The following is an 11,045-nucleotide window of genomic DNA, read 5'->3' as shown; positions in this document are numbered from 1 at the left end:
ACCACCCGCTGAAATTAATTATTCTCATAGGGTTCATAACTTTATTTTTATCATGACACTTAACCATGAAAAAATTGTCACATACCTTTCCGAAAATACCGGAATTGCAACAGACAGGGACTGTGCAGGTGTGATTGTGATTGTGATGTTATGTTATATAAAAGAACAATAAATGTATATGTATGTATATGTATTGCTAAATACAACTATTTAAATAATATTCTTTCAAGCTTTCATTAAAAACAAATATGAATGTCAGTTGTTTGAAATTGAGACTAACACTAAAGAATATACTAATTTTTAAAAATATTAAAACATGAAATGAAAAGTATTAAATCTGTACACAACTTCATCCAGGGATATCTTTAAGAGAATAACCATCAAGCCACACAGTTTCAAACCTGATGAAAAACACAGTTCAAACGTCTTGCCTCTTGCAAGTGAAGTTCAAATGATGGATGCCTGAAAGATAGTGTATTTGCAACCCTATGATGGATGCATCACAGTCAGGTTCAATACTTGATCATGATCTGATTCAAATCGTAAAAGCCCTTAGTAGAGATTCCCATGTCACAAACGATTTTATAGTTGAAGACAAAACCAAGTTATCGGGACAGTCAATTTCTTTATTTATTCCATAGTTATTGTGACAATAAAGTTACACTATGTGTTCAATGGTTTTGCCATTAAAGCTCATTATCAAGCACTCGAGACGTACTTTGGATCATATATCATCAGATGTGCATACAGGAAGATTTTATTTAGAGTATGCACACCTGTATAGAAAGTCAGCAGCCATCACAGACTTATTCACATCTTCGCCCAGTTTTTGCTAAACCCGCAGAATTAATGGCAGAACCGCCATCAAAATCTGTCTGATCCTGCTGGCATGGGGTGTCTGTGCGTTCATCAGTGAGGTCAGTGAAGAATGACTTCCACTGTTTGTCACACAGTGCATCTATTGAACTGGAAAAAGGAGATGAACAATTTTGATATTAAAGAAAAAATAACATGAATTCAGTGCTCTAAATACTTGTTGAAATTATGTGATAGCTGGATGTCAATGCTCTTTCAAACAAGATCTGTTTACTTACTCTCAAGATGGGAATATTGCACTTAATTAACACCGTATCTTCCTTACATAAGAAAAGAAGCGATATTAATTCTTGACTATATAAACGTTTTGATATTTCAAACTTTTTTCTGCAGATAACGGATAATACAAATACCTATAGAATAAATAAATACCCAATAACTACAAATTATCAACTTTTTATCAACAATTTCATCCAATAAAATGATTTCTTTGGTGTGCACCCTTAGTTAACAGAAACACCATTTTGAATATATTACTTCCAGTATTACTTACCTGCAATCATCAGGAACTGTTCATTGAACTTTCTTTTTCCTGGGCATCTACAAGACAAAATAATAAGTTTATGCTATAATTGGTGTAATGATATAAGTATAAAGTTGAATAAGGTAACTTAAATCATAATTAAACTTCATTAAGAAGAAAAATGATAAAAACAGAAAATTATATTATTTCATGAACAATAAGGATTTGCTACAAGCAGAATCATCACAGTGAACAAAAATGGAAATACGTACAATTATTTACAACCCATAAGTGAATGAGACTTTTGAAGAATTGACTAAACATATATTCGGGTCATATTAACAAACGAAATTAATGTTGTGTCGTCTGCTACATGGTATCTGAAATGTGCAGTATACATGATGCAAATGCGGGTTTACGTAAAAAATCATAAAAAATAAACTACCGATCATAGCCATATAAATTTAGTACCAAGCAAAAGAGGAAATCGCCGTACATGTTCACATACTTATTTTAAAAATGCTGGTAGTAAGCTGTTATTGCGAAAGCGTGCGGAAATCAAGTGTTGTGGAGTAAATATTTCAGAAAACATTCACATTTCGTCGTATTGCAGGAGTCAAAATAAGGAATTATACGTCCTCCACAGATTTATAAATGCCACTAAACCAAACTTTATTTAATCTGCTTTTATTACATCCCGGTAACTAAGGACTGGTATTGAAAATTAGTAGCTGTTACTGAATATCAAACACGGGACTTTCGACGATTTTGCACCGCCGCCATTGTCCTCACAGAACAACGATCACACATGACAGCATTCATCAAATACAAAGACATGTATACGCTTTAGCACCACTAAAAACCTCAGATGCACTCTTACAAATATATGTATGTACATGAGAATAAATGAGAAAAACTAAATCTTACCTTTGTAATGAAAATACGCAAAATCTATGACTGAGGTGAACACACGTTCCTCGCAGCTTCCGGATAGGCTGCGCAGTACAAGCCGTAGCGCTGATGGTTTCGCGCATTGGCTTGAGGGCCGTCCCCCTATTATATGGTCTCTGCTGTAACCACATAAAATAACTCCCATCAGGTCGTGTCTTGTAGACATTATGTAAAGTGTGATCTATCTCATTCGTGAGGAACTGGAAACTAGATGGATTTTAATGTGATTGCTGATTTGATGTAAATGGCAGTTTCTAGTTTAAGGTACATAGTGTGATCCTTCCTCAACCAAGGACAATAAAGATCTAAATTGTAAAATTTATGAACAGTGAACGTATTTCAGACACGACAATAAGGTAACTTATTTCAACACACATGACTTATAACAACTACTTTCACTTTGTCATGTTCAAATATATATATTTTATATTAGATGAACATCGTGTGTTGGACAATTTCCGGGTGTTATTGAATATCTGAAGCATATGAACCGACGGAATCCTACTTTGTACGTGTTGAAAGTAGTCCGCTTAGAGGACTTACAGTCATTGCCATATGGACGCTATAACATGTGACCAGTTCAACCATTCAGAATGCAGGATTTCTACTGAACAGTTCGAAAACTGAAATATAAATGATAATGTATGGCGGGCATGGTATCACTAAATGATAGACACTCGTCGGAAGATTTTACATAATTATTCATGAACGTCACAAGACAAAATCTATCGACAGAGGACAAGGGAAAACATTCAGAGAGTTGCTGATCAGATTAGTGACCAATCATACTGTGACTCACTATATCAGTGACCAATCAGAGCGCTGGTCACTAGTTCAGTGACTAATCAGAGAGCTGCTCACGAGATCAGTGACCAATCAGAGTGTTGCGCGGTAGATTTCAAATCAAAATGTAACCGGGTGTTTAAAAAAACCGGCACAATTGAATCTGTCAAGTCTCTTGCCTCAATGAGAAAACTATTTTAAAGCAAGAGTAGCGGAGTCAGTGAAAAATACTGCTACACCAACTCGGTCATTGGTCAATGATTTCAAATAGTTCTTTTGCTCAGTTTTCATAGTTGAATCGGGGACTTTGTTATCATATTTTCAAAGCGTAGTCTGGAAATAGCCAGTTGTTTTCAGACTGGCAACTGCTGATTCCAGTTTAATCATTTCTCTGGTCAGTCAAGGTTCGCGAGAGGTTGTTCTGTCAAAACTTGTTTCTTAAGATCTCGGCATAACGGGAGTAAGAACTAAGATCTAACTATAATATGGTGAAATGATATGGTTAAGAAATGTACAGCTCTGGTGTTTAGGTTGAAATCCCACGTTGTCAAATCATATGGACGTGACAACTCAAACGCACCCTAGAGCATTTGTGATGACAATGCGGTTGGATGAACAGAAAACCATGGGGCACGTGCAATACGGACATGTTGAGAAATAGCTCTGATTCACATTCACGATGCCATGGCTGACCAATGTCCAAAGGAACCAAGCGATTGGAATGCTGCATGCTGGCCAAACACAGAGATATGTTAATGACTTCCAAGTCCACCAGATGACCATGACCGTTTCGAGGCTGCAGCAGCGTCACAGGGCAACAGGAAGTGTACAAGACCATCCACATCCGGGAGCGCCTTGTGTGACGTCACAAAGGCAACATCGGTACATCGTCGTCATCCATCTTCGGAACTGCTTCAGGTTGTGTTTATACATATCTGGCAGACTCCGGGCTTGAATGACTGACCAAGGAGGACAGACACGGCAGTAAGATGTGTCATTTGACAGTTTTGTGTTCTCATACCACTTGTTTTGGAGATGCACGCAAATACATTGTTGCATCTGTAATCCTCCTTAGATACTGCAGTACTATTAACGTGCCATCATATTGCCATTTCCAGTACAGGCTTATGTAATATTTGGACAAATGAGAAATGTATCTGACATTTATTCCTGATATGTGTTTTATTCCCTCTCTATATTTAGATAAATGATACATGAAGACACGGTGTACGTTGTGTCTCCATCTGCAGATCATACAATCCTGGGTAGAGTGAGATGAGGCTAATGTGTAACGAATGCATCAGGGCATGTATAGTTTTCTTGTAGTGAAAAGGAGTGTGTTGTTTTGGCTCCAAAGACTAGTGTGGGTCGCTGAACATTCTATCTGGACGTCATGGAGCAGAGAGGCGTGTTGTAGTTTTCGTAGAGACCGACAGATAGAATGATAGCTGTTTCGGATAGCCCCATTGCGTAAATAACATACCGATGTGCTGGGAATTCTCAGGCAACCGCCGTGATGTTAAGTTATTGTGGTATGTTTTGCGCGGTAAGTGTAGACAAACAAGAGTTACTTCCCTTACACCTGTCGGTTACAAGCCATAGTAGCTCCAACGAAGCAAATACCTTCCATTGGACTTCTAAAGCTACCATATTTTGTTTTAAAAAAATAACTACGTCATAACAGCTGTTATATGGGCATATGTGCATATTCTCACCTTAAAGCAACAATAAATTCTAAGTTGCACAGAAGCAAAACAGAATATCAGTTCCGCATAAAATATCAACCGTTTGAAAATACTTGTGGTCCCATTCAACATGCCATCATGTGAAAAAGGCAGGTGTAAAGTATTGTTTATTTTAAATACTAGATGGATGTAATGTTATAGAAAAAGACACCCCTAACTTTCACAAAATCACCCAATCCCATGTGTGCGACGCTCGATTCAGTCTGCACTCACGGCCACGTCAGTTGCTGGTTAAACTAGGTAATCTGATCTGATGCAGTATAACCTTGAAAACACCTGCTAAACATCATGTTAAAAATGCAGCTCTAAATATTGAAACATATGGTCAGCTTTAATTACTAAATGGATTCACATTTCCAATCACAGCACTGTAGGCTACGAAACCTTGTTCATTTACTGGTTCTGAGTTGGCCTGGTATAACCTAGTTAAACGTCTGAATGTCTTTCTCAAGACACTAGTTAAAATGGCTCTGTCATTTGTGTGCTGTATCTGTAATAATTCCAGAAAATGGTGTCCAAATGTATGAGACAACTTTGGCTAAACATAAACTGTCCATGTTTGTGATAAATCTAGTGATGATACCACACCTAAATCAACTGAAGTATAGAGCTTCATTATATATATAGTCTATTCCGAATTACATGTATAGCAGTTAAATGTACAGGTATTCTAGCCCGACACTGAACACATAACATGCATAGCTCATCATTCAAGCTGAATAACACAAAAATGTGACCGTAATCAATATACAATGTAGATGACCAACAGTTAATGAAGGTCAAGTACTTGTGTACAACAATTCGCTAAAGCAAACCATGACCCGTTCTAGACCTCCTGGCGTCTGGCGACCACGTCATGAAGCACAAAAGACTGTCAACGTGAGACGTCATGACGGATTTGGAAGGGAATCTATTATTGTACGACAGTATCACTGTGACTGAACGGACCCCATTTATGTACAGGTCACAACACATTAACTCCGAGGACAATATACCCTTTATTGTTCCATCTGTAACGGTGTAAGACTTGTGAAACATGCAAGAGTAGTCCCCCTTTTCAGGTCTAACTTAAAAAGCCTCAGTTTCGGGCATGACAGGGGGATGTGAAACTGAATGAAATATCACCAATAAAACATAAACCGAAACAAAAAACAAAACATACGTGCCCCCCTACCCCACCACAACCACCCCCAAAAAAGGGGAAAAAAACAAAAAATCCCCTCATAACAAATAAAAAGCAAAACAAACAAAACAGCAACAAAAAACAAACAGACAAAATAAACAAACAAAAAAAGCAAAACAAAACAAAACAAAACAAAAAAAAACCCAAAAACAAAAAAACAAACTCAAACTCGTTTCGGGATTCAACAAAGCATACCCCACATCTCACGTCCAACGTGGACTTGGCTTAGTCCATACCACTCTTCATGCTGTGCAGTGCCTAGTTCGTTAAGAGTGGTCGTGGAGGTTGGCGTTGAGGTAGATGCCGTCCAAGTGCATTCCAGATATGTCCGATGAATGACAACTCTCGACTGAGTCCTGGCCTTCTAAAACTCGAAACGACAGAACCCAAGTATCACCATATGTGTCTCCAGGGTATCGTCACGGTAGTGTTGCATTGTGAAACGTACGTGATTGACATGTGAAGGTGTTCTATAATAACATGTCACTGTGATCCCAACCTTATTGAGCCACTCCCAAAACTGAATGAGTGTTTTGACGCCGTAATCGTTAGACTAATAATGTCTACGGCACGAACTCGCCAAATCTGCCTACTCCACAATTGTTCCGCATGTTAAGAAGACCAATTTAAACCATCTGAAAATATAATGTTTGTTCAACGACGATTGGCTTAGCGCTGAAGCAATGTGCAGCGACGCGTTGCGCCGATGTGTTTTACCAGGTACCGGTGTTCACAACGATAATACTGGGGTAATCGTCCATATCATTGTTTCAGTCAAGTTTCGACTTCCTTTACTCCTCTTGGATGGGCCTGGTTGTGTCGGAACCCGAGTCACTGTCAACATCAGACCCTAATTCGTACACTTGTGCTGTGTAAAGCTTTGTCACTGTGACAGACACTTTGACCACGATTTCGTATACTTGTCGTTCTAATGGAAGGGTCGTCTGCGCCAGTTGTCACCTTTGGTTGTCACTATCGTCGTCTGTCATCAGCGTTATTTGTCTGCCGATATCGTGATACTAGTCCGCTTACTACTAACTGTGAAAAGTCAACAGCTGCTCCCATAATGCTCTGTCTTGTTCCAACTCCCAACATGCTCTATGCACGTAGCCGTTCCTTACACGTCGAGAAACGTATACATGAGTTTTAAATAATATCAGTACAGCTTTCAGTTTGGTGCTTCATTGCAAATTTTGAATCCCATCCCGCCGCCCCCTCTCCATTTTCACATGCACACAATGGAATATGATAGCATCGACGTGTTTGCATGAAATTCATAACACCTTGTGAATGTAATAATGATCATCTAAAACCATATACAACCATATACAATCACACAACTCGGTTTCCAATTAATACCCCTATAAAATGGAATGGAACTCTTTTTTATTTTTTTGTAATATTATATGCCAGCGGATAATTAAACAAAACCTGTGTTCACATGATTTAACACGAAATGTATTACCTACATTCCATCTGCTAACATGTTTAAACACATCGTGTTTTGACGTTGCAGACATTAAGGAAAATTTAATACCGATTTATCATTTCTTATGCCATACATGTGGCATCTCGCTTTATTTATCTGTTTTGTGTGAAAAAAAACCCCACAAAATGGCCGGAAACAAAATAAATTGCTTGAATGAATGAATAAATAAATGAATTGTTTAAATGAATGAATGAATGAATGAAGTGTTTGAATGAAAGAATTGTTTGACTATGAATTGTTTGAATGAATGATTTGAATGTAGGAATGAATTGTTTGAAATAATGATTTATTAAAAATGAATGTATTGTGTAAATAAATGAATGCTTTGAGTGAATAAATGATTTGTTTCAATGAATGAATGAAATGTCTGAATGAATGAATGGTTTGCATGAATGAATGTATGAATGAATGAATGAATGGTTTGAATGAATGAATGAATGAATGGTTTGAATGAATGAATGTATGAATGAATGAAAGACTGGATGTATGAATGAATGAATGAATGGTTTGAATGAATGAATGAATGAATGAATAGTTTGCACGAATGGATGAATTGTAGCGGTTGAGGAATAGTCTAATATCCTTTCTACACGACTGGCACGGAACATGATTGATTATTTTCGGGTTATTTGATAATAAACTGAACAATGAATAAACATTTTGACTTGAAAGAGGACTACGTGAATAAATGAATAAATCAAATAGATATTCCAAGAAACTAGTCAGTTGAAATTTGCACTCACTGAACCATGCATATTAACACAGTATTCACAATCGGGGGGGGAGGGGGGATATTTATCACATACAGCAAGGTTTAATATATGCATCCTTAAACTATGTACAATATGAAAGTGTAATAATTATTTAGTGACTGAATTAGAATCACGTTGACCCAGCATTATATTTATTACTGCAGTGTGCTACCTGCTGCAACTCATTGGTTACAGAAAATATGAAAAAAGGTTTCAAATTAGACTTTTGTTACTGAATGTAGTTGTGGTGGTCATCTTAGCAGGACCATGCCTGCACTAATGAAGATCAGCTGCTGGACATGCAATGTAGACAACACATAAATGGATTTCCGTTCCGTGGCCTTTTTCGGCTTGTATTCTGAGTGTTTTTTGTTCCAGGGAGTTGGCCAGTCATGTGTTTTCCTGAATGGTTAGTGTGCACACATATTGATAGTCACGCTGGTATATCTAACGTTTTAAATCATACCCGAGTATGAATGTTTTATTTGACGATTTTATCCAAAATACATACATCCGAAGTCTGTTAACCAGAGCAATATGGCATTACATGCTCTCAACACTAACACTGTTAAAAATTAAAACACCTGAAAGGCCCCAATCAATAGGTGACGCCTCCTACAGTTAACAGTCTACCAAACAAATATTGTTTATAATAAATCTGGTCATCTATTTTTTAAGAAAATAGGTAGGAATGTTTTGATGATGAGTATGCATGTACCATGCAGCATCCCATCTCAACACCTCATCAAGCAATGTCCCATCTAAACACCTCATCAAGCAATGTCCCATCTCAACACCTCATCATACAATGTCCCATCTCAACACCTCATCATACATGTCCCATCTCAACACCTCATCATACAATGTCCCATCTCAACACCTCATCATACAATGTCCCATCTCAACACCTCATCATACAATGTCCCACCACAACACCTCATCATACAATGTCCCATCTCAACACCTCATCATACAATGTCCCATCTCAACACCTCATCATACAATGTCCCATCTCAACACCTCATCATACAATGTCCCATCTAAACACCTCATCATACAATGTACCATCTCAACACCTCATCATACAATGTCCCATCTAAACACCTCATCATACAATGTCCCATCTCAACACCTCAACATGCAGTATCCCATCTGAACAACGCATCTCGCCATGTCCCATCTGAACACCAGACCATGCAGTGTCCCATTTGAACACCTCACCATGCACATGTCCCATCTCAACACCTCACCATACAATGTCCCATCTGAGCACCTCAGCACACAATGTCCCATGTCGTCACCTCACAATATTTTGTCCCATGTGGACATCTCTTCATGCAGTGTCCCATCTCACTAACTCACTGTTATAGTGTGTAATTCAGGCAGCCATCATCCAAATATTTCTAAAAACCAAACAAAAACTATGTAGCAAGGCCATATGATAATCATTTGTTAGTATTTAATCTGCGTTCTTATTTTTTTCACTGCCACAACGTACATTGTCTTGTTGGCTACCTTGTTCCTCTTTGCCACTTTTCTTTCACAGCCTATGACATTTATGGCCTTTATTGGTCATCCCTCACGGCTGTGTCTGTCGTCACATCAACTGTACAAGGAACTGCTATTGTTTTTCGATCTCCCCATTGCTGAATCTTTGCCTGCCCATTGTTGTGAAAACTGTATATATCTTACCTCACACATGAATGTCGCTTTCCGACTGGCTAAGCGCTATTCTACTATTTTCAATGTACCCCGCTTACAAGCGATGTATTATTTTCAATGTACACCGTTGGGAATTCCGAATTCTTCTGGTGCTTCATGGTTGTATTTCTTTGTCTCGAATACCATTGAATCACGCACGAACCGCGGAAATTACCGATGGTTTGCGATTGAAAATCGATGGAAGGGAGATAACTCTAAATCTGTTTACACTGTGTCGTCTGCAAACTGGCAAACTGCAAACTGCAAACAGAAGTGCTTCAAACAGTTCAAAATTAAAATTCAGGCGTTCGGTAAGATAAATACGCTGTTCACTGGTCCCTCGAGGTACATGGGCTCATGGACCCTCGAGGTTTGTTCATGTTCACCTCGCCCTCGGGGTCCATGGGCTCATGTACCCTCGAGGTTTGTTCATGTTCACCTCGCCCTGGGGCTCGGGGAACATAAACAAACCTCGAGGGTACATGAGCCCATGGACCCCGAGGGACCAGTGAACAACTTATAATATATATACTGTTTGTTGAGCTGGAGGTCCGCTCACCTCATTCATGTATACTTGTTTGTCATGTCTTGTGAAACCAGCTGAAGAAGTTTGAACAACGAAACTATGCCCCCGTCTTCATCACCGCATTCAATTGTTTTCGTCAACGTAATGTTTATCAAAATCATGAGCTAATTCTCCAGTCATCCTATCCATGAGCCGATCCCCAGTCGACGCACCAACCATTACATAAACGCGTTGACATCATCATACAATGTCCTATGTGAACACCTCGCCTCGCAGTGTCCCATCTGAACACATCACCTTGCAATGTTCGCCGAGGTTGGACTCATCAGGTGGACTGAATGTGTGAAGCCTATTTGTGGCGTCAACCCGCCGTGATATTGTTGGAAGATTGCTAAAAGAGGCGTAAAACCATACTCACTCGCACTAAAGAACGGTATGCTCTGGGTAGTCGATAAACGTTTCCAACTGATTACATACAACACTTTGGCATGTGTGCATCCATACAGGGAGCTCCTTCAGGACAAATGACAACATAGACACCTTAGTGCAGGAATGGAAAGATGTACTCTTCTCAGA

General features: G+C 38.7%; 1 long non-coding RNA gene across 1 annotated transcript; it reads right to left on the bottom strand.

Annotated features, from left to right (window-relative positions):
* Positions 1-608: 608 nt before the first annotated feature.
* Positions 609-2,409, bottom strand: LOC137262065 (uncharacterized). Its single transcript, XR_010954884.1, has 3 exons — positions 2,267-2,409; positions 1,370-1,416; positions 609-966 (listed from the first exon to the last, which is right to left on the bottom strand). It is a non-coding gene; the product is annotated as an uncharacterized lncRNA (long non-coding RNA).
* Positions 2,410-11,045: the final 8,636 nt, after the last annotated feature.

This window comes from Haliotis asinina, chromosome 14, assembly GCF_037392515.1.
Source record: "Haliotis asinina isolate JCU_RB_2024 chromosome 14, JCU_Hal_asi_v2, whole genome shotgun sequence".
NCBI lineage: Eukaryota > Metazoa > Mollusca > Gastropoda > Lepetellida > Haliotidae > Haliotis > Haliotis asinina.
The sequence above is the reverse complement of the archived record's forward strand: the minus strand, read 5'-3'. Positions and strand labels throughout refer to the sequence as shown.